Genomic DNA, 23,170 nt, shown 5'->3' with positions numbered 1-23,170 from the left:
GAATGCTGTGGAACTTACGAGAATTTTCAATAACCTTTTATAATTTTCTAGAACTTTCCATAGTGATAGTGATATATGTACAGGGGCTTTCCACTCCTTGCTTCGGTTTAGTTCTGGCTGATTAAGTAAACATATAGACCTATCTGTTTTATCAGTGATGGCGTCAAGAAGCTGCAAGTATTCTCCAGACGCATTCTGCTATGTACGTGGCTAGTTTATCAAGACAAAAGCGAAAAAGTACTCTGTGGCAGCATCTGCTGAAATGTGTGAAGCCTACAAGGCATATTTCGTCATGACTATCAGGGATCAAGACAAACTCTGGGCACCTCATTTTACCTGCGAACACTGAAAAACAAACTCTAGAAGGTAAGACGAACAATTTTTGCTTGTTTGAATAATAAGATTTTATATTATACAAATTTTAGACATTTTAAAATTTAAATATATTTCAATTTATTTTATTTTAATTTCCAATAGTATAGAAAAATGTCACATATATAAATTTTTTCTTTGAACCTCTTACACATTAGTTGTGGATGAAATAAATTTATTCATCATAATAACAATTTTATTTTGCTCTTTTGCAGGATGGTACAGAGGGGAAAAGAGAGTCATTAAGTTCCTTATTTCAAGTATTTGGAGTGAACCCACTGACCATTCAAGCAATTGCTACTTCTGCATGATGGACTCTTCCAAAAGTCGGGCTGGTAAGAATGCATCTACTATCATGTATCCTGACCTTCCATCATTCATCGCCCCAGTGCCACACTGCCCTGAGCTCCCTGTACCTACTCCGCCAGAGAGAAAGCAGCCATTCTCAGAAGAGAGCAGCAAATCAGAAGAGGAGGTAGACGTTGAAAATCCAGGTTACAATTTCAGAGGTGCAGCTGGCAATACTACCCCAACTAAAGAGACCTTAATGACTTGATCAGAGATCTTGGTCTAACAAAGTCGAATGTCGAGCTCTTGACAACTAAGCTGAAGGAGTGTGATTTGTTAGATGAAGGAGTGTAAGTCGCAAGTCACCTCTAAACATTTTTGTTCATTTTTGTATAAATTTAGTATAAAATACATGTAAATCTTGATTGACATGTTGTTTTATTCAGATCTTATGTAAATGAAAGTGTGAAAATTTGCCCGTTTTTACATAGAAAATAGATTAATTTCTAAATTTCATTATCTAGGTCACAAAAGCAAAGTTTGAAGGGAATAATGGCCATTTTCAGTACTTTTAGAACATGAGCAATTATGAAATAACACATACTATTCAGGAACAAAATTTGTGTTACATAGTATTATAAATAAGATTAGTGCAATATTATACTTTTTTATCAAATTTGATTTGGAATAAATGAACATGTGTATTTAAAACAAATCATGATTTATGAAAAACATTAAATATGATAGGTTTTCGAGATATCTTTCTAAACGTAGTCTCTAACATATAGAAATGTTGTATCAGATGAAAGATAATCTACATAATAAGATTCGATGTCTGTGTATGTGTCGTGTAACTCTTTCTAAGCTGTTGGCTGCACGGACTTCTGAGTGATGCCACAAATGAAAAGTTTCGAGGTTTCCACAAAAGTAAAACTTTTCACCCAATCCCTTCAGCCAAGTATGGCCAGGTGGTTAAGGCACTCGACTCATAATTTGTGGGTCGAGGGTTTGAATCCCCGTCACCCCTAACATGTTTGCCCTTTCAGCTATGGGGGCTTTATAATGTAACGGTCAATCCCACTATTCGTTGGTAAAAGAGTAGACCTAATTTTGGCGGTGGGTGGTGATGACTAGCTGCATTCCCTATAGTCTTACACTGCTAAATTAGGAAAGGGCATCGCATATAGCCGTCGTGTAGCTTTCCTCGAAATTCAAAACAAACCAAACTGAACTGCTGTCATGGCGCTTTTCAATATCTTACTATGAAAGAGTAATTTTCATTTGTATAAAAGAAATATAACACATTGTACATAACATAAAGATAAAAATAATTACTGGAGTTATTGTAGCTTTAAACACTACTTAAAATAAAAAAAAATCATGATTTTACTCTAAGCTTATCTAAGTTTTCATTGTCAAGCGCATTATTTTTCCCTTGTTACCAGACACGCCCATAACCAATACCTTCAGTCTTAGCAATCAAGAGAGTAAGCCCTTCACTACAGTGGTTGAGACGGTAAGCTAAGCATGATAACAACATCCATAAGAAACAAGTAGCTGCTAGAACAAGTCAACATTTTAAAGAAACTGCGCCATCATTCTAAATTTTGGTTTAAGAACTTGCAACGGTCAACTGTAGAGTAAGATAAGTTGAATGTAATTTTTATAATTCCTGTTTATACACGGTTTTATGTTTTGACATCGACATTTTATCTTGTTTCCACGTAACATATTATTATGAAAATCGAAAATATATATCTAGCTTTTATAACTATCTTTAATATGTTTTGTTTCAAATAAAAATAAAATTATTGAGTTTATTGTTACTAAATAAAATGAAAAGCTGTACCATGAATTTGAATAACATGCAAAAAATGCAATAACACGTGCTCTATTAGAACGCAATACGGTGAACTCAGCAGATAGCCTGATGTGGCTTTGCTATAAGAAAAAAACAACAGCACACAAACACAGAACACAGTATATTATGTTGAAGCAGAACTTTGGAGAATATCATTTTTATTTGATCTTAAAATTTTTATTCATGTCATGTGAACAATTTGTTGAACAAGATTTGGGTGTTGGAAAAATGCATGTAAGAATAAAATTGTTCTATTAATGTGTAACTAGTTAATTATTTGTACGTAACAAACGTTGTGAAATTGTGACATCTTTACGACCGAACCTCGTCATGACGTCTTGTATATTGAATATGTAGAATTTCGCTGCCATCTGATGTAGGTTATCTTATTTGGTATGAAAATTAGATGTGCTAATCGTTTGTACAATACTGTACTTGTAAAACTTTTGATTTGTTATTACTAATGAAATTTAATTTACATATTATATTAATTTTTATACTACGATATACATTTATTCTGTTACACTCGTATTGAAAATACTAAATTTTCCTTTATTTTTCTCTCTCTTTTTCATGTAGGCCCGGCATGGCCAGGTGGGTTAAGGCGTGCGACTTGTAATCCGAGGGTGGCGGGTTTGAATCCCCATCACACCAAACATGCTCGCCCTTTCAGCCGTGGGGCGTAATAATATGACTGTTAATTCCACTATTCGTTGGTAAAAGAGTAGCCCAAGAGTTTGCGGTGGGTGGTGATGACTAGCTGCCTTCCCTCTAGTCTTACACTGCTAAATTAGGGACGGCTAGCGCAGATAGCCCTCGAGTAGCTTTGCGCGAAATTCCAAAACAAACAAACAAATTTTCTTCATGTGATGCGGCATCGTCAAATGGTTATTACACTCGATTTGTAATCTAAAGGTCGTGGGTTCGAATCACACCAAACATGCTCTTCTTTTTAGCCGTAGGGGCGTTATAATGTGATGGTCAAACTCACTATTCTTTGATAAAAGAGTGGGCGGTGGGTGGTGATGTCGGTCTGCCTTCCCTTTAGTCTTACACCGCTAACTCAGGGACACCTAGAGCAGATAACCCTCGTGTAGTTTTGCACGATTTTTAAAACACAAACAAACAAAACAATCATCTTTTATAAACACACAAAATATTACTGAGCGCATTTGCTTTCGTTGGATAAACCCACGCATACACAAATGAACCTCTTCCGAGATCTACTTTACTTGGTCTCGTATTACACAGAAAGAAAATATAATTGTTTAAGTAAATCACTACGTATAGATACTTATTTAAGCATAAGAGTTGTCTTATTAGTGAGAGATTTGTCTGATTTTCATTCTTGATATCGTTTTTTTTGCTCATTATTTTTTGGAAATATGAACATATGTTCAGAAAACTGTTTGTTGGAACTCATTTTTCTGTTTTTCATTTTTCTTTCTATTGAGAAAATTCTTAAATAACCTGTATAAAATAATGAAACAAAGTAATTTATAAACAGTTTGGTTTGTACTTCATAGGATTATGAGGTTTTTTTGAATAAGATCTAATAAACATTATTTTGAGAAACAAACACATTGCTGTTTATTTTTCAGAATCATATTAATTTTTTGAGCTTGTTTGTAGTCCATAGAGCTTTCTGCATAAATAATTTACAAATGTATTTGTATCATGATACGAGTCAAACATTCTGCATTAGCTAAAATATACAACGTGGTATGTGAGTAATATAGTCCAAGGTGTTTAAATTCAAATCAACATATCAAAACCAGAAAAGTTAATAATGATGAAATAAATCAAAATTACACATAGGGGTATAAACGACTGATATTCTGTCAAGTAAAACGCACAGTTTGATTCAAATCTTTCATCACTGACGAATCTAGAGCGTCCCAATGATAACGTGCCGAACTGTGGATCTGTTGACCCAGTTCGTTTCTCACTACTCACATAAACAAAACTCTCTCTAGCTCGTGGGGTCAAGGCTGAGTTATGACTGTAATATCAAATTACACTATTCACTCAGAGAAACGTAGCAAAGACGTGAAGTTTTAGGCTGTTTATTAGCTGCCTTTTCCCTTCTAGTCTAACACTTCAAAATCACTTAACGTTAAAACACAGACGTTAGAAAATAATCTTAAAAGTACGTCTCTACTTTCAATGTTAAGTCATTATCACTGGAAACATAGAATACAAAACAATAATCCTTCGCTAGTATAGCGGTAAGTCTACAGATTTACAACGCAAAAATCAGCGGTTCGATTCCTCTTCGTTGACTCAGCAAGATAGCCCGAAGTAGTTTTCTTATAAAAAAGAACACACACACGAAAGATAGTCACCACAAACTACTAATTATATTCCTAGTTGAGTGTGTTCATTATGCATACGCTACATCTTGATAGGCGTTTCACAAAGTATCATTTTAATCTCTGTTTAAATTTCGTAAAATTGTAGAAATACCTTAAATATTTTTTTATGTATGTACCTGCATATACATCAAAATTAATCATTCACAGGCAAATCTATATACTTCATATGTTTTCACATAATTGTTCCAAAGAAACTAAATGAAAATGTATGTCTCGTATTTTATCATGAAGTGTAACAAAAACTAAGCCTTACACACGAAATCAAAACTTAAAATGGGCATATTTAGGCTTAACATTTTCTATTTCAGTAAATAGATCTCTTTGAATTATTTTTTTTTTTCAAAACTAGTCGAGGACTTTCAGCGCTAGCCATCCACACATCTGAAGCGATAAGCTAAGAAAAAGACAGTTAATAAACAATACCCATCACCAGTTCTTGGGCTAGTCATCTCAGGCTAGAGTGTGGGATTTGACCGTCACTCTTATAGTGCACACACAGACACAAAGTATGGAAAGCAATTTTTATTTGTTTTTAGAACTTATTGAATGCAAACCACAGAACCTCAGATTCACAGTACGGAAAGTTAATAACAGGGCCAAGCCGTAGATGGGTAATTTAAGGTGAAACGTGTATGTTTTAACACTATAAACTTACTTTATAGCCGTACACTGTCATATTTTGTAACATAATGTATAATTTACATATGAACTACAAGTTCAATTTCGCAAAGTTTTTGTAGCAATTAAACAGATATATTTGTCATGTGTTTGTTTTGTTGATAGGCACAAAGGTTTTATCTGTGTAGTGCTTCTCTTGGATATCGAAACCTAATTTTTTGCGATATTATCTTCAGACTTTATATGATAGTTTAGAATAAAGAACAAAATGAAGTTTTAGTGTTCAGGATATAAAACTGTTAATATTTTCAGGCAAGACTCTTATTGTGAATTTAATTAGATAACACATTATTTCATTTTGTTGTTTTAACGCAAAAGCTATACAATGGGCTATATGCCTTCTGTTTATTTTGTTGTTATTCTGTCTGGTTTGGTTTTGACCCAGTTTAATTAATTTGACTCGTTATAGATTATGTAGTTCATTATTTAAGAGCAAAGAAATAATACTAACATAGATGAGATTTATAAATGACTGACAAAAAGTCAGTTGGTAAAATAAATATAGAAAATTAGGTATGACGTGTAACAGTAATTGGGAAAAGAATGAAGTTCGTGAAATTTTAATTTTTCTAACCTTGAGTTTTTTGAAAATGCTGAAATTGCGATTGGTGTTTCCAAAGGTTATCACGGTAACAATTTACAACTTACTAAGACTGAGATAGAAATGAAATGTTTTGACGTAGAACCTGAGTCATAAATGCTAAAAAACAGAAGTTATAAAAATCATTTAAGCTAGAGTTAAAAGATAGGTACAAGCAAATAAAGTTTAACTTGATGATAAATGGAAGGTGATAGGACAGGCAGACATGAAGAAGCGACCATGTGTAGTTGCCTAAATTCTGTTTGTTTGTTTTGTTTTTGAAATTTCGCACAAAGCTACTCGAGGGCTATCTGTCCCTGATTTAGCAGTGTAAGACCAGAGGGAAGGCAACTAGTCATCACCACCCACCGCCAACTCTTGGGCTACTCTTTTACCAACAAATAGTGGGATTGACTGTCACATTATAACGCCCCCACGGCTGGGAGGGCGAGCATGTTTGGCGCGATTCGGGCGCGAACCCGCGACCCTCAGATTACGAAGCGCACGTCTTAACGCGCTACCCTAAATTCTGTAAAAGCAACATAACCTTATTTTGAAAATTAAGGAGAGCAAATCAATGGCAGCCACAGGATATGTAGAGGACACTATTTTATGCACTGTCTGGAAAGAGTTAACCAGGATAAAGTAATACCGTGAACACAAAAAAATCAGAGAAATAATGATACATGGAACATTTGTAGAATATAAAACAATGCTGTATAAGATACTATTTAAATAGCTTGAAAGATTTAATTGTCATGGAGACGCTGACATGATTGCTGTTTTATGTTGCAAGAGTAAATTATGACAGTATTACCAACACAGTTATTAATATGTTAGAAAATAGAAAGCTAGCAAAGGCGCATAAGACAGTAGCAATAGAAGATAAATATATAGTGGCGAGGAAATAGTGGGTATTATTATTTTGTGAAATAATTTTGTGAAAGAAAATTATAAATTACAAAATCCAATAAAATGTTTAGGAATGAAGAGAGAGAGAAAATTTCAAATGAATATTTAGAAGAATGTTTCTGATTAATAAGTGTTTATCACAACTAAACCTTTTGAGGCTTATAATATAATGACTGCAGCTGAACAATAATAATAACTGTCTCTCGGCGCGTCGGTTTCATATACCAATCACGCGAGATTCTCGAACTTTCAACAATGTTCGAAAACACGCTAACGTTTTCGTAAAACAAATATTTTTGATTGTTACTCTCGAGAATGTTCTACAAACTTATAAAACAGTCAAGACTTGCGCAATACACATTCAACAATATACAGTCATGTAAAAAAGTTAAGACACCCTATAAAAACCTGTGTATTTTTGTAACATTTTTGTATATATAGATATTTAATCTCAATTTTAACAATACTGAGAGGTTATAGGAATATATTTAAACAATTAAAACTGAAGAAAAGACTTTTCAAGATCTTCTCTTAATGTAATACAAAAATGGATATTGTAACTGAGGAAAAAGTTAGGACACCCCCCACATTTATTTCCACTTAAAATGGCTCAACTCACACACAGGTGCATCACACCAGGTGCACATGATTAGAAGATCGTTACTCAGCATTTTGAATGAGGCTTGCCATATTTAAACCTCAGACATTTAGTTTGTTGTTTTCCTGACTGTTGTAGTGAGAGTGAGCACTATGGTGAAAACAAAAGAGCTCTCTGAGGCTTTCAGAAAAAAAATTGTAGCAGCTTATGAGTCTGGTAAAGGATTTAACAAAATCCCAAAAGATTTTGAAATCAGCCATTCCATTGTTCGGAAAACAGTCAACAAGTGGAGGGCTTTCAAAACAACCGCCAACATACCCAGGTCTAGTCGTCCAAGCAAGTTCACCCCCAGAGCAGACCGCAAGATGCTAAAAGAGTTCTCCAAAAACCCTAAAATGTCATCGCCGGACCTACAGCAGGCTCTTGCTGCTGTTGATGTGAAAGTGAATGCCTCTACAATCGGAAAGAGACTGCACAAGTTTAACTTGCATGGGAGGTGTGCAAGGAGGAAACCTTTGCTCTCTAAGAGAAACATCAAGGCCAGACTGAAGTTTGCCAGAGAGAATGTAGACAAAGACCAGGACTTCTGGAATAATGTTCTTTGACAGATGAGTCCAAAATTGAATTATTTGGACCCGAGAACAGAGGACATGTTTGGCGTAAATCAAATACAGCATTCCAGGAAAAGAACCCCATACCAACGGTGAAGCATGGAGGTGGAAGTGTCATGGTTTGAAGCTGCTTTGCTGCAGTAGGACCTGGACAACTCACAATCATAGAATCCACCATGAATTCTACTGTGTATCAGAGGGTGCTTGAGGATCATGTGAGACCACTTGTAAGAAAATTAAAGCTGAAGCGGAACTGATCCTGCAACACGACAATGACCCAAAACGTACCAGTAAATCCACCAAGAGCTGGCTGAAAACTAAGAAATGGAGTATCCTGAAATGGCCGAGTCAAAGCCCAGATCTTAATCCCATTAAGATGCTGTGGGGTGACTTAAAATGGGCTGTACATGCAAGAAACCTCTCAAACATCTCACAGCTGACAGAATTCTGCATTGAGGAGTGGGGCAAACTTTCTTCTGACCGATGTCAGAGACTGGTAGATGGCTACAAGAAGCGTTTCACTGCAGTTATGTCAACCAAACCGGGTAACACTAGCTATTAGAGGGTAGGATGTCTTAACTTTTTCCTCAGTTAGAATATGTATTTTTTTGTAGAAATACATTTACAGAAGATCTTGAGAAGTCTTTTCTTCAATTTTAATTGTTTAGTAATATTCCTATAATCTTCCAGTATTGTTGAAATTGAGATTAAATATCTGTATATCCAAAAATGTCACATAAATACACAAGCTTTCATAGGGTGTCCTAAATTTTTCACGTGACTGTATGTCACATGCATAAAAAAATATTATACTGAAACAAACGTATAAGGGTACATCCGTTACAGGAGTAATACAATAGAGACCAGGATTCAACTCGTCCTCTTAAGGAAATGTAGACAGACAGTATTAGAGTTCGTGTATGAGGTAATGTGGGCTGAACATTTGGGCATAGCTTAAGTAAAAGACAAGATCAGTAAAATACTACTACTAGTGGCGGCGTATGTTTAAAGATATAGAGTCTTATGTAAAGAACTGTAAGGTAGCTGTAAGAAGAGACAGAAAAGAAAGCACTAAACCTCCAGTAACAGAGCAAAGGAAAATATATATTTCGAAAATGGTTCGTAATGTTATCAAGGAACAGATTTCCCGAAGATTTCTTGTTGGGTTTAACTATCAGTTTTCAGCTGTTAAATAATATACAATTATCGAATACAACAGGATTAAAAATAAATAAAACTAGAAACAAAAAAATTGGATGAGTGAGAGAGCCAATGGGACAATTAATGCCATGTTAAAGATAGTGAGTGATACAGGAGCATTTTGTTGATTGTGATATCATATTGTCTTTTATGGTTTTTACATGATTAAAAGTCCTCTAAGCTAAAAAAATGATGTTTTATTCTGTGGTAGAATTATTATACATTCATTAGACTTATTAAAACATGTTGGTATAGAGACAAAGCCTAGACAACATACATGATCACTTTCAGACAAAGGTCAACTAGACTCAACACCCAAAACTAACTTAGCGGTAAGGTAAATATGTCCTGTTATCATGTAAGTAAAGTAAAATATGAAGAGATGTAATTTTACTCATGTTTCAGTCCTAACATAACCTGATGGTTAAAGAGATCGACTCATAATCTAAAAGATTCGCGGGATCGAATCCCTGTCACTGAACATGCTCGCCCTTTCAGCTGTAAAGGCATTATAATGTGTTGTCAGAACCATTATTCAATGGTACAAAATTAACTCAAGAATTAGCAAACAAGTGCTTTCCTTCTGCTGTATTACTGCTAAATAAGGGACGGTTAGCGCAAATAGCCCTTAAGATCCAACATGAGTTAAATTTACAGTATTTCATAAATTAGTGAGTGGTCATCGAAACTCAGATGTCCCTATGCTTTTGCGTTATTACGATCAGCCTGTAACCCCCTCTGGTTAAAACTAATATGTGATATATATAGATACGAACATAAGAGTCATGGTATTGTGCTTAAATGTCTGGTTGCATAAATGAATAAAGACCAAGAATATATGAACTTACGATTTCCAGCCTAGAACAGTGAAGTAGAACAGAAGAGAGACGGAGATTATTTCTCGAATAATTGCGTATGGACGTTTCTGGAATGCTTCAATGATATACATATATATAAATAAGACTGTGAAATTAAGGAGGTAAATTTAAAATTCATATTTCATGTAAACCACTATCAAACAAGTACATATGTATAGAACTTTCATGCGTCAATGTTTTAACTAAATATTGATACTATTCTATATTCAAAAATCATAGGAATTTTTAGATGTAAATTTGTAATTTTTCTTCCCAAATTGAAAATTTTAACCATTTTAATATATTAATAATTATGTGGCATATTTCTTCATAACATATAGTTTATTCTTTATCTGATCTAAATTAATGGTTTTGGCTTTTTATCTCTTAAAAAGGAATCTGAAGTGTCTATTTTTCCTCTTCACAACATTTTAACAAGTGTTTATGTTGCTTTCTTTTAAAAGAGAGGCATAACCGTGAAACTTTACCATGTTAATAGATAATTTTATATTCTCAAACTTGAGCTTTGACAAATATATCACTGATGCAGAACTATACCGTGGATCAACAAAGTTGTTGTGTCATTGATTCACTGAATAATCCAAGTGAAATGGAATAACAAGTAACATAAAAAGTAGAGGTTTTTAAAAGTTTTGTCAACTGATTTATATTATACCACTTTAAATATTTCCTCATATATAAACTATATTTGACATATCCAGATGAAGATGCGCAAAAATGTCATCTTATTTATTAATCCTGGTTTCATTTTGTTTACAATAAATAACTTATTTCTTCAAAAATGTGGATTCAAACAACACATAAAACATTTGTTGTAATCAAACGTGGAAGTTTCAAAGTGAAAAATAACTTAATGTGTCGTCAAGTTGAAAAACTTTGATGATATATGTAAAATTATAGAAGAAATGTTTCCAATGCAATATAAACGTTACACTCTAAAGTTGATGAAGAAATGTTGTCCTCTTGTAAATGTTACATTTGAATGTATGCTCTGTTATTCCTTCAAACAGGATAGATAACTTAAGACTGCCTTGATAGTAAACCTTTCCATAACCATTCATACATCATAAATGAATTTTTGGTACGAATAAATGAAACATAATTTATTAATATCGAAGTTTCTAAACATAAGAAATGTTTTAAAAGCCAGTAAATCATCGTCTAACATTTGTTGACAAAGATTAATTCACTTTTAAGTATATGAATAAATGAATAACTAAATTGCATTATTTTTAAAGAAATAAGCCTATTGAGCATAAAAAGTGCGTTAGCTTTGTGGATGCAGTGGCTTTTGATATTAATTATAACTAAATTTATGATTATGACGTCAAGATGTTTTTTGACTTATTCTGTCATTGAGAATATGGTGAACCACAGAGAACCCAACGAGTTATATTACAAACGTAATAAAAAATATCAATTTAATGATGAAGTAAAATTTCAAATTTCCAAATAATATCTCTTAAATTTAAGTTTATTTGCATTGATGAGAGAGTAGCCTTTTACATCAGAAATGAAAACTCAATTACGTTCACATGATTTATTTATTCTTTGGGAGAGTTAGGCCACTAACAAGGTAAAAGATTTATGTTTTTGCGTGTTGTGTATCGTTACATTACCAGCAAAGTAGCATTCTTCTGAGAATTGTATACAGGTGATTTGGCTCTGTTTTCTTCTAAGAACGACTCGTGACAATTAGAGGAATTGCAAGTGTATTGTTCGAGAAATAATGATTACGGTAAAGGCTTTAGGTTAAACTGCAATTTGTTCTTACTCGGTAGCAAGCAATGTTATATAAAGAACTTTTTCATGTAATAACGAAATAACTTACCTGTAAATATAGAAGTCGTTTGTTCTCTTTATTTGATCTATAATAGAGAGAATAGAATATGAATATGAGATAGCAACGCTTTTATTTAAATTTTTCGGGGTTAGATTCTCTTTGTCTGACATGGCACAGATGTCCTATTGTGTAGTTTTGTGCTAAAACAAACAAGTGAACAATAACTTGTACATGTTTCTAGTATTCAGCTTCTGTTGTAATTGCCACTAAATTACACGACCATTCCTGATGTATTTAGATATTGTAGTTAGTTTTGGTTCTGCACGGTGAAACAATTAACAAAGTAGAATTGAAATAAGCATGTGTTATTTTGTTTTAAAGTGTATTTCGCTTAAGTATTTAAAATAAAGAAACTGAATTTGTGTTATTTGACTCAAACACTTGGAAACCGAATAAAAAATATCATTCGTTACCTTTACATTTTTCTTTTGTATTACCTTCTCTGAAATATTTCAAAACAGATTTAATACGGGTATGCATGAAATAGTCAAATGACTTGCACCATATAAAATACTAGTATTATGTATTAAAAACTGTCAACTTATTCAAGTGCACGACAATAACCACCTACAAAATTGTTTTATAAAATACGTGCAGTGTTTCTTAAAGAATGGTTAAGACACTCGACTCATAATCTGAAGGTCGCGGGCTCGAATCCCCATTGCACCAAACATGCTCTCCTTCTCAGCCGAGGGGGCATTATAATGTGATAGTTAATACTACTATTCGTCGGTGAAAGAGTACCCAAGAATTGGCGATGGGTGGTTATGTCTAGTTGCCTTTCCCTAGTGTAGCTTTGAGCGAAATTGAAAACAAAACAACGCTTAAAGTATGAACGTTTAGATAGAATAACAAAATAGAGAAAACCTCTAATATTACAAAATAAACTCAAAAGTAATATAAGGCGAAAATAAGAAGAACGCAAGAGAAACTAGGAAATATGAAATATTAAGTTTGGAACTTCCAACCAGAAGAGTTAAGATTACAGAAGTGAATTATTGTATATATATATATATATATATATAAATAGCGATTTTGTTAGTGTGTAAGGGACATCATAGAATAAGAGAACGTTACAACCATTTTATTAAAAACAATGTGCATGTTCATAAGTAATCTACACAGTCCATATTTATCGGTCTGATTTTTTTTTCAATACCACCTTCTTTCTTACTTTCATTGATCAAACATATTTGTTTGGAAATTTCTTAGTGAAACCCTAAATTTCTACCGAACGTGCTCACCATTTCAGCCGTGTCGTCGTTTTAATGTGTCGATCATTTCCATTATTCGTTGGTAAAAGAAAAGGCCAAGAGTTGACAATGGGTATTATTGAGTACCTGCCTTTACTTTACTTTTTCATTGCTGAATTAGGGACTGCTAGCGCGGATAGCCTTTTGTGTAACTCAGCGCGAAATTTTAAACAAGTTAAACCAAACCTTAGCACTTCATAACAATGTTAAATAATATTAGATTCTTTCAGCATAAGTAAATAAGTTCTAGAAACAGAGAAGTAACATTGCTTTGAAGGGGAGGAGGGAATGAAGCATGTTTCCCGTTCAATACCTGTAACGTGTATAATGACTCAGGCAAGTATGATTTGCGTGACTGTAATTGCATCTATGAATAATCTATACAGTGTATTCTGGATGTATCTGCAAATAAGTGATCATTAACGTGTGATTAGCGCCGTTTTACTCTTGGATCTTACTGGTCCAACAGATATTGTCAAAGAGTTGAATCCAACCTGTTTAAAATTACCCCGAATTTCTGAAATTTATTGACCAACATTTTCTGCCAGTTATGTAGACGTTTTGGTGTAGTAGTAAATCTATTTTATTTAATTTTGTCAGCATTGTAGTTGAAATGGTTTCTAAATGTTTAATCTGAACAAAATATTTTATGAAATGTACATATTTAGAAGGGCCTGACATGGCCAGTTCGTTAAGGCACTCGACTCATAATCTAAGGGTCGCGGGTTCGAATCCCTGTCACAATAAACATACTCGCCTTTTCAGCGATCGATCCCACTATTCGTTGACAAAATAATAGTCCAAGAGTTGGCGGCGGGTGGTGATGACTAGCTGCCTTTCCTCTAGTCTTACACTGCTAAATTAGGGACGGCTATGGCAGATAGTCCTCGTGTAGTTTTGCGCCAAATTCAAAAAACAGTGTTTTCTGTCAGTCAGTCATTATATTATAAAATGACGTCACATAAGTGACGCTTAACGCTGCAATTTATATTGTGTGACGTTCGATAAACTCACATACCATAAATTGCGAGAATAATTTTCCACACTGTAGGCTACAACACGGCGTGACATATGAACTTCAAAAAAAAAAACATATTTATTACTCTTAACTTTGGTTTTATTTTTTCTTGAAATTGAATCCTATCGGGAACTCTGCTAAAGTACATCTAGTATATTTTAAGTCTTGGTGAAAATGTGTAAAGATATCTTATAATAACCGTTCTTCACATTATTCACCACAAATAACTTATTCGTTACAAAAACTGGAATTCAAACAATAAATAAAACATTTGTTGTGATAAAATGTGGAAGTTTTCATGGCGAATATTAGTTTAAAGTATCATTATCTTGAAAAATTTAGATAATATGTGTAATATTTCTAGTAGAAATGTTTCTAAAACAATATAAACACTACATTAAAAATACTGCATTAAACTTAACACTTTTGTTACCTTTATATGTATGCTTAGGAGGTCTTTAATACAGAATCGACTTAAGACTGCCTTGATAGTAAACCTTGGGGTTGTTTAAGTACCATAATCATTCATACATCATAAATGTATTTTTGACACAAATAAGTGAGACAAAATTTATCAGTATCGAAGTTTTAAACATGAGGAATGTGAAGTTTTAGAAACCAGCAAGTCATCGTCTAACATTTCTTGACAAAAACTAATTAACTTTTAAGCATTTGAATAAAAGTATAACTAAACTGCATTATTTTTAAAGAACATAAATAATATGTTAGTTGTGTAGATGCAGTGGCTTTTAATATGCATTGTAATTAAATTGCTGACGTAAAGTGTTTTTGACATATTCTGTTTGTGAACATACAATAGAGAATTCAGCGATATTAATAGCAAACTTAATAAAAAATGTATCAATTTAGCAATCAGTTAGTTATTTTTTCAGAATGAACTTCTTTGTACGCTGACAACAATCATTTCATAAATTTATTAAATACGAAATATACTAGTGAAGGTTACATAAACATGTTAGTTTCAATGGACAGACAATATATTTTATATATTTATTTGACAATAATATCCAGCAAAGGACTGTGAAATAAATATAATACACAATTAATTAATGTATATAAACTGCTTTACGACCATTAAAAATATCGAGAACGATAACACAGTAATTTAGTTCCTGTAGTCAATATTTGATGAAGAAGTCAAAAGGTTTCCAGCAGGATCTTGATTTTCTCGGACAATTTCTTGTGTTCCAAGGAAAGATTTATAAATATGAATTACTTATTCTAATAAAAATGCTTTATACATGTAAAGTAGTATTCCATTTGAAAATCACACTGATATAGTCAGGCTTTTTTTCTTAATCTGATTTTCTCCATATTTTAGATCAGCGAATTCACGAAAGGTTTATATATATTTGACAAGATGGTATTATAATATCTAATTAAAGTTGCAGAAATTCATTTTCTGAAGATTTTGAGCACATATAGTGAGCCAACTAAGTGAAATATTAAACGAAACGTGACTTATGAACAAAGAACTGAGCCGTGAGATTTAATTTGTTTCTAGCATTAGTACAAAGAAAGTTTGATTGAATATTTAGGATCCTAACTGGAAGCGTGCCTCCAGGAAATCTATCCACATTACCTACATGTTTAGTTGTACCTACACTAATTGGGTTAACATTTTTGTACACAATTTCATATAATTAATTTCGTGCATTGTTCTTTTTTTCAAAATTTATAGTAAAAGGCTGTGATGCAGATGAATAACAGTGATAGCATTATAACAATATGATGCCACAATACGTTTTTATTCATACAGTTTTGCAATGTGATCTAAATAATTTTAAAATAGGTTATTCATTTTTACTCAGTGATATGAATTTTCATAATGATGAAATACATCACAGATGTGATTTACAAAAGGTTATACATGTAAAAGGAAATATGTACATATATATATATATATATATATAAACACCTCATCAATACTCAATTGCATATCATATTGACATATCATACAAATAGATATAGTTAAACTTGTATTACTGATATTGAGCTAATAATCGTTAAGTTTGATTCTGGAGCTCTTAAACGATATAGAAATATGTCTGCTTTTAAGCATTTGAAATATAATATCAAATATCTAATCGAACTATAAAGCCTTCTAAAATAGCAAAAAATCAAAGAAAGAATAAATATAGAAACATGATGTTATTGTCTACAAAAAAGGTACAAAGAAAAGTAGGAATCTCATAAATCTGTAATATAAATCTTGTTTTAAACATTAAATTTACAAAATTATTTTATGTTGAGCTGTGAGACAATTAAATCAATAACAAATCGTCTCAACTATGTAGTAATTCTACAGATGACAACTTCTAGCTACATTTCTCATTTTTCATCTAGTTATTTAAATGTATAATTTCAAATATTTTTCAAACACCTTCACTCAATAACCTTTAAACAACATTTCTAAAATTGAAATAATTACAAATATAATACAAACTTGCGATTTATAAAAAAACAACTCTAAAGACTACGTTAAATAGTAATTCGTTTATTTTATTTCACTACTTTTAGCCATTTTCATGACTCAATAGAAATAATGCAAAATCCTCTCCCAAACTTATTATTATAATTTATTTTAATAACAAAATTTTGTTTATGGAATTAATTTTGTAATAGGTCAAGAAAGTCGGATATGTAAAGTAACGAAAAGTATTTACGAATTTCATGATTCTTTAGGAAAGCTGCTGTTAAAAACGGTTTGTATTTTGAGAACCAAATCAAGTTGCAGTGTATAATAAAAGTTTTTTTTAATTTTGTTAAATTTTAAGTTTTGTCTGTATGCATAAGAATTTCAGGCATAAATTATTTTCATTTTGAGGCGATTATGCCATAAAAGTAGTGTATTAATCAAGGCTCTGGTATTTTATCCTCTATGGTATTTGACACAATTAAACAGTGGGAATGTTGTAGTTAGCAACAAAAATTGATGATGGACGCCGTTTAAGGGTTAATAAGCATGTACAAGACAAGAAGGGTAGAGTATTGAGTAGCCAATTTCTGTTGTTATCTTTTATAAACCATGATCCTTAAAATGTTTCAAAGGCATAATATATGAAATTATGTCCTTAGGGGCAGAAGTACTGATGAATGTCCAATTGATTAATAAGTTAATAAGATAGTGTAAATCATATTTGCTTTAATAGAAAAAAATCACTTTTATATTTCTGAGTCATTTTGATATTGAAACTAAAAAAATAAGTATAAAGAGGTTTCTCAGAAATAGTGGCATTATATCTCTGAAAGCATTGGATTTTGATGTATAAAACTGCAATGAAACGTACTTATTTTGAGAAGTGGAGTTTAAATTATTATGGATTACAAATATAATTTTGGATGTTATTTTTAATACTGAACAAACTAATAAATAAAAGATTTTAGTGTGAATCACTATTCTGTAACTGAGATATTCTGTGTATTCTGCATTTCAATCAACTACTATTTTACAAGTATTTATGATAAAAGTAATAAGTAAAGATCTATTGTTTTCCAATATATTTTAACTGCCTTATGTCAAATAGCGGTTATATTGCACACACACGTTTCTCTCGTAATTTTTTTGTATTTCCTGTCAAGCGCATCCAGAAGGTGACAGATACTAGGACAACCTTTCATGAGGTTAGCTTGGAATAAGGGCTTGTTAGAATAATCAGTCGTGAACCAAATATAGTAAAATCATATAGAACGAAATGGGTCATTCTAGTAGAGTATATGTCCTGATAAAATGTCCTCATTTCAAGAGAAGGGACTTTAGAGGCGAGTTAGGGGCGCTCTAAAATCTATATTTATTTATTTATACCCCCACTTTACAAAAAAAGACAATCCTACCAAGAAACCCACCAACAACATGCTCGGCCAGCGCGTTTACGATAGGTCAAATTCCCATTAAAGAATATAATGAACATCTGTGCTCTCTAGAGATCAGAAAAAAATGCCAGGGTAACAGACATCTCTAAGTATATTGCAAAATCTAAATGGAAATGAGTTGGACATATCGCTCGATTACAAGACAGCAGTTAGACGAAAAGAAACACAGAATAGCAGCCTCTCATAGGGAAGAGATCAAGAGGTAAACGATACAAAAGATATTATGAATCCATCATAGAGAAAAAGAGCGTCATGTGTCCGAGGACAGCAGCAAATTGACAGACTTCAACGTCTTTGGCGGAGGGTTACGTTTTACAGAAGGCGAATACACCTTAAAATAAATAAAAATATAATTTATTTTGAAAGCGCATTGCATTGCTAGCATGTTGGTCTTGCTTATCATTTTGAATTTTTATAATCATAATAATGTAATCCTACCTATGAAAATCGCTTCTTCTGTTTCTACTTTCACTGACGTGTTCAAGAAATGTCTTATAACCCGGTTTGAGAAATTCAGTTGAACATCCACAAATCTTTCAGTTTTGAGATATTTTAGAAATGACAGTCATTTGAGTTATTCGGTAAAAAGCAACATTTAGACGGTGGGCGCTGGTTATTCATTATCCTCTTTATAGTCATTATTTTTGAATTAGAAAAGCTGTCTAGATATTGGTGTTTTTGATCTGGCCAGTGAGGTCATGTGTCGTGTACGGTTTGCTCCATTTTGACATGTCAAATATCAAATAATTCGGTTTTGGAAGCAAAATCGTGTTCTGTATTATTTCTGTTGTTTTATTTATAAAATTATATGTTACTGCTATGTTATTTGAGTTTCTTCTCAAGCAGACATAGAAAGAATCTAAAATATTTTTTTCCTTACAATGACTATGAAGGTGCGGATAGTTTGTAATATATATATAATTTTAAATAAACCATCGGGTTTAGTTGAAGATGTTTTTGTTAAGGGTGATTTTTGTACTAAAACAAAATATTAATGACATTATACGTATTTGCCAAGATAAAATGCATTATTCACTCCCTTATTGAATAAATTAATTTCACTTACCTATTGCTTAGAAAAGATAGCTGTTTTATATTTGATATGTATAGATTAATTTATTCAACATTTTTATTAATCTTCAAAAGAACTGTGGAAAAGGCTCCTTATATTATTCCTTATCATATTGATACTTACTAGTATTTTGATTTACTTTCAGATGAACTGTCTTGTTAAAACCAAATTAGACGTTTTCTAAATTAATGTTTTTAAATTTTTGCTTCATTCAATTTAAAATCTTAATTACATATATTATAATCACCGTAAATTATCACTGCTAATAAATTGTTGAGAGTACTACAAATATAGCTTTTTTCTTTCTTTCTGGTACGTAGCACGAGCATGGAGATGCATTTAACATTTATTTTAAATCAATAACTACAATATAATTACCAAAATTAAAGCAGACAAAACCATTACTTTCAAATAATTATTAAGAAGGTGTATATGTTGATCCATTTTTTTTAGAAACTTTATCATTCAAAACAACAACGTTTTAATGACTAAAATTATGATATAAATACTTCGAAAACAATGTTTATCATCACCCTAAATAATCAGTTTGTGATGGATTGCTAAATTGAATCAATTAACTGTATAAACACGATTTCACAAGAGGCAAAATAAAACAAGCAATTACTTATGTTTATGTTTTTAACGTACGAATTTAAAAACATGGTTTCAACCAGACTGTACAGGATTTTCTTCATATCTTCTTCAAAAAAAAACTCGAAAACAAGAACAGAATAAACTTTTAATTAATAAATTTATTTTGAAAATTAAATATTTGTAATTAATTCTTGTTTAACCATTGAAGTATATATTATTTATTTTTCCTGTTCAACTGTCGTTCAACTAGTCAATCAGAGTTGAGTCACAAATACAAGTTACAAGTCCAGTTAAAACACAAAGCTACTCGAGGACTATCTGTGCTAGCCGTCCCTAATTTAGCAGTGTAAGATTAGAGGAAAGGCAGCTAGCCATCACCACCCACCACCAACTCTTTGGCTACTTTTTTTACCAAGTGGGATTGACCGTCACTTATAACGCCCCAAAGCCTGAAAGAGCAAGCATGTTTGGTGCGACCGGGATTCGAACCCGCGACCCTCGGATGACAAGTCGTACGCCTTAACACGCTTGGCCATGCCGGGCCTATTTAAATTTAACTTATTTCTTCTGTTTCCCATGTGATGTTTTCCTTAGGCTATTAACTATGTTAATTTTTTTCTAAAACCAAATAAGTATCAAAAGTATTAATTTGGAACAAATGGAAGGTAGATTGCTTCACAAAACAAAAACCTACTTTTTCACCATGTTTTGAAGGTCTGATAAATGAAGTCGGTATTTCTCATTATATTCTTTGTAACTGTCCAGTAACGATAGGAACCGATTAAATGTACAAGTTAACAGCTTTAAAGTAGATACAGTATCCACGTACGCACTGAAATTGTGTTTATATATTCTAATCGTTGTCATTCGATCGGAAAGTAGAGTAAAAGTCAAAAGTGAAACATTGTGTGTTCTGTAACTTTACAGAAGAGCCTTGGCACATGTAACTGACCAACGAAACTACTGAAATCCGCTAGTGATTAGATAGTCCATTATTTATGTGAACAGTAAGCTTGATTCAGAGGTTAAGATCTTCCTTGGACTGCACATGTGCTAATATTCCTCCAAATACTTGTTCAATGGAGTTGTTGTACAGTAGAAGCTATTTCTGAATGGCTACTATGCTCCTTGGAAATTGAATTCTCTCGTGAACAAATCAACTGTAATGGACACAAGCACTGCACACATCATTGGGCTTCCGCCATATTTCACTTTCTGATGGAACAGAAAATGTAAATAAATAGTTTATTCTCAGTAGCTACGTGTTTCAATAGCTAGATTTCGTTTTAAACTAAAATAAACAAATAAGATACAACAAATAACGATATCTCAAGCCATTAGCTTCAACAAATCATTTTCTTTCCCTTTCTGGTTAGATAAAAGATCTTTTGATATCGAAGTTATGATACATATAGATGACCTAAAGTCACAATCGTACATAAAATTTCTAGTTGACAAAATGGCGTATAATTTTGCTATTCTAGGGCAGTATTTCATACGACATGGCATTGAATTAGTATAATATAAAGTAAGTTTTAAACTTGAAGAAAACTTATTTTTTATGAGCAACATGAATTTAATATCATTGATATTTTTTTTATTCGAGGTACTAGTATAAAGATAAACGTATAGTGCTGTGGAAAAAAATACAGAAAGTCAGAATTTGGATTTCAGGCTACTTTCAAAGAACAATGTAAGGTAAAACAGAGGTAAAAAATCAACATTTTAGTAATATCCATATTTGGTACAACAGAAATTCAGTGGAAGTGTTTGAGTTTAGCAAACAGATAATATTTTGTGTGTTCCCCTGTTGTTTTAATAACTGCAGACAGTCTTCCAGACATTGTTGCAATATACTTAATCAAAGTTTCATTCTAGATTTTACTCCAAATGTCCCTAATCTTAATACACGCCCATAAATTTTCTTCGAAAATAACTTTTAATTTGTCAAGTTTTTAATCTATAAATCCCAGCTTTGGTCACTTGGGTTGAGATCGGGGTTTTGTGGAGACCATTGCATCATATGAATGACTCCATCAGCTTCTTCCTCAGTTCGGTAATTTTTACCAATAATATTTAAACCACTGGGTATAATATGACGGATCAGTATCAGATGGTTCATTATTTTATGTATTTTGTAAATACCTCCTTTCGCCTCAACAGAAACCCCCTCAAACCATCACACTACCTCCTCTATGTTTTAAGATAAGTACTATGCATTGAGGTAAATATTTTTAAACTTTATTCCGCTTTGAACAAATATCATCCGTCCATAACACCCTTTTCCAATAGTCAACAGCCCAGGTCTTGCATTTATTAGCAACGTTCCGTCTCTTGACAATATTTGGAGATTGAAGTAAATGTGTTTTTTAAACTGCTACACAGCCAAATATTCTATTTTCATTAAAGTTTCTTGATACTTGTAGATCTGGACACTTTTCTGTCGTTTGGTACATGGTCGTTTATCTCATACTGAGATCAGTAACAAATTTCTTTCTGTCACGAATGCTGCATCAAAATTTTCTGGCATTATCTTTAGATTTCTCTTATAAAAGGCCTCCTATATAGCGTAACATGCGTAACATGGACGGATAACTATCTTTCACCAACTTCATCTATCAACAAGTTGGATTAGAACCTGAGTAAGGCAGAAAAAATGTTTTTGATTAAATATTAATTTCTTATCTGATTAATAATTTCTTTAAATATTAATAAATTCTTGGAAATTTCGTTACAATAAGTATTGGTTAAATATATTCTGTTATTTTTTCTGCTATCATTATTTTCGCAGTTAAATTAGATTCGTGATTTCTAGAAATATATTTGTCTTTTAAGCGCAAAATAATTTTCACGAAATTTAAATAATTATCACGAAAAAATAATTTCCTATCTTTCCTAATTTTAAAAAGTAGTGAGAAAATAGAAATTTTTACTTCATCACAAGTATGAAGTTATATTAACGCTATCAAATTGTATGCAAAAATGAAGGGGGAAATGAACTTCATGAAAAGGCCGTAGAATTGGCTTTCTCTTTTAACCGCATGAGAAAGCTCATTAAGAAAGGAAACAGTTGAAACTGGACACTTTTCTCAAAAAATTTCATTAAGATTTTGTGTACTTATGCATATTTTCAGTGTCTATTT

The 23,170-nt window shown here is 32.2% G+C and overlaps 1 long non-coding RNA gene across 2 annotated transcripts; it reads left to right on the top strand.

Moving 5' to 3' along the window:
* The first annotated feature begins 56 nt into the window (after positions 1-56).
* LOC143239220 (uncharacterized) lies at positions 57-21,242 on the top strand. 2 transcript variants are annotated; one of them, XR_013021066.1, is made up of 3 exons: positions 57-366; positions 588-1,010; positions 20,955-21,242. It is a non-coding gene; the product is annotated as an uncharacterized LOC143239220 (long non-coding RNA). The 2 variants fall into 2 exon arrangements; XR_013021065.1 differs by lacking the exon at positions 20,955-21,242 and having other exon boundaries at positions 58-366; positions 588-2,781.
* Positions 21,243-23,170: the final 1,928 nt, after the last annotated feature.

The sequence above is a fragment of the Tachypleus tridentatus genome, chromosome 13, assembly GCF_004210375.1.
Source record: "Tachypleus tridentatus isolate NWPU-2018 chromosome 13, ASM421037v1, whole genome shotgun sequence".
In the NCBI taxonomy this organism is placed as follows: Eukaryota; Metazoa; Arthropoda; class Merostomata; order Xiphosura; family Limulidae; genus Tachypleus; species Tachypleus tridentatus.
The sequence above is the reverse complement of the archived record's forward strand: the minus strand, read 5'-3'. Positions and strand labels throughout refer to the sequence as shown.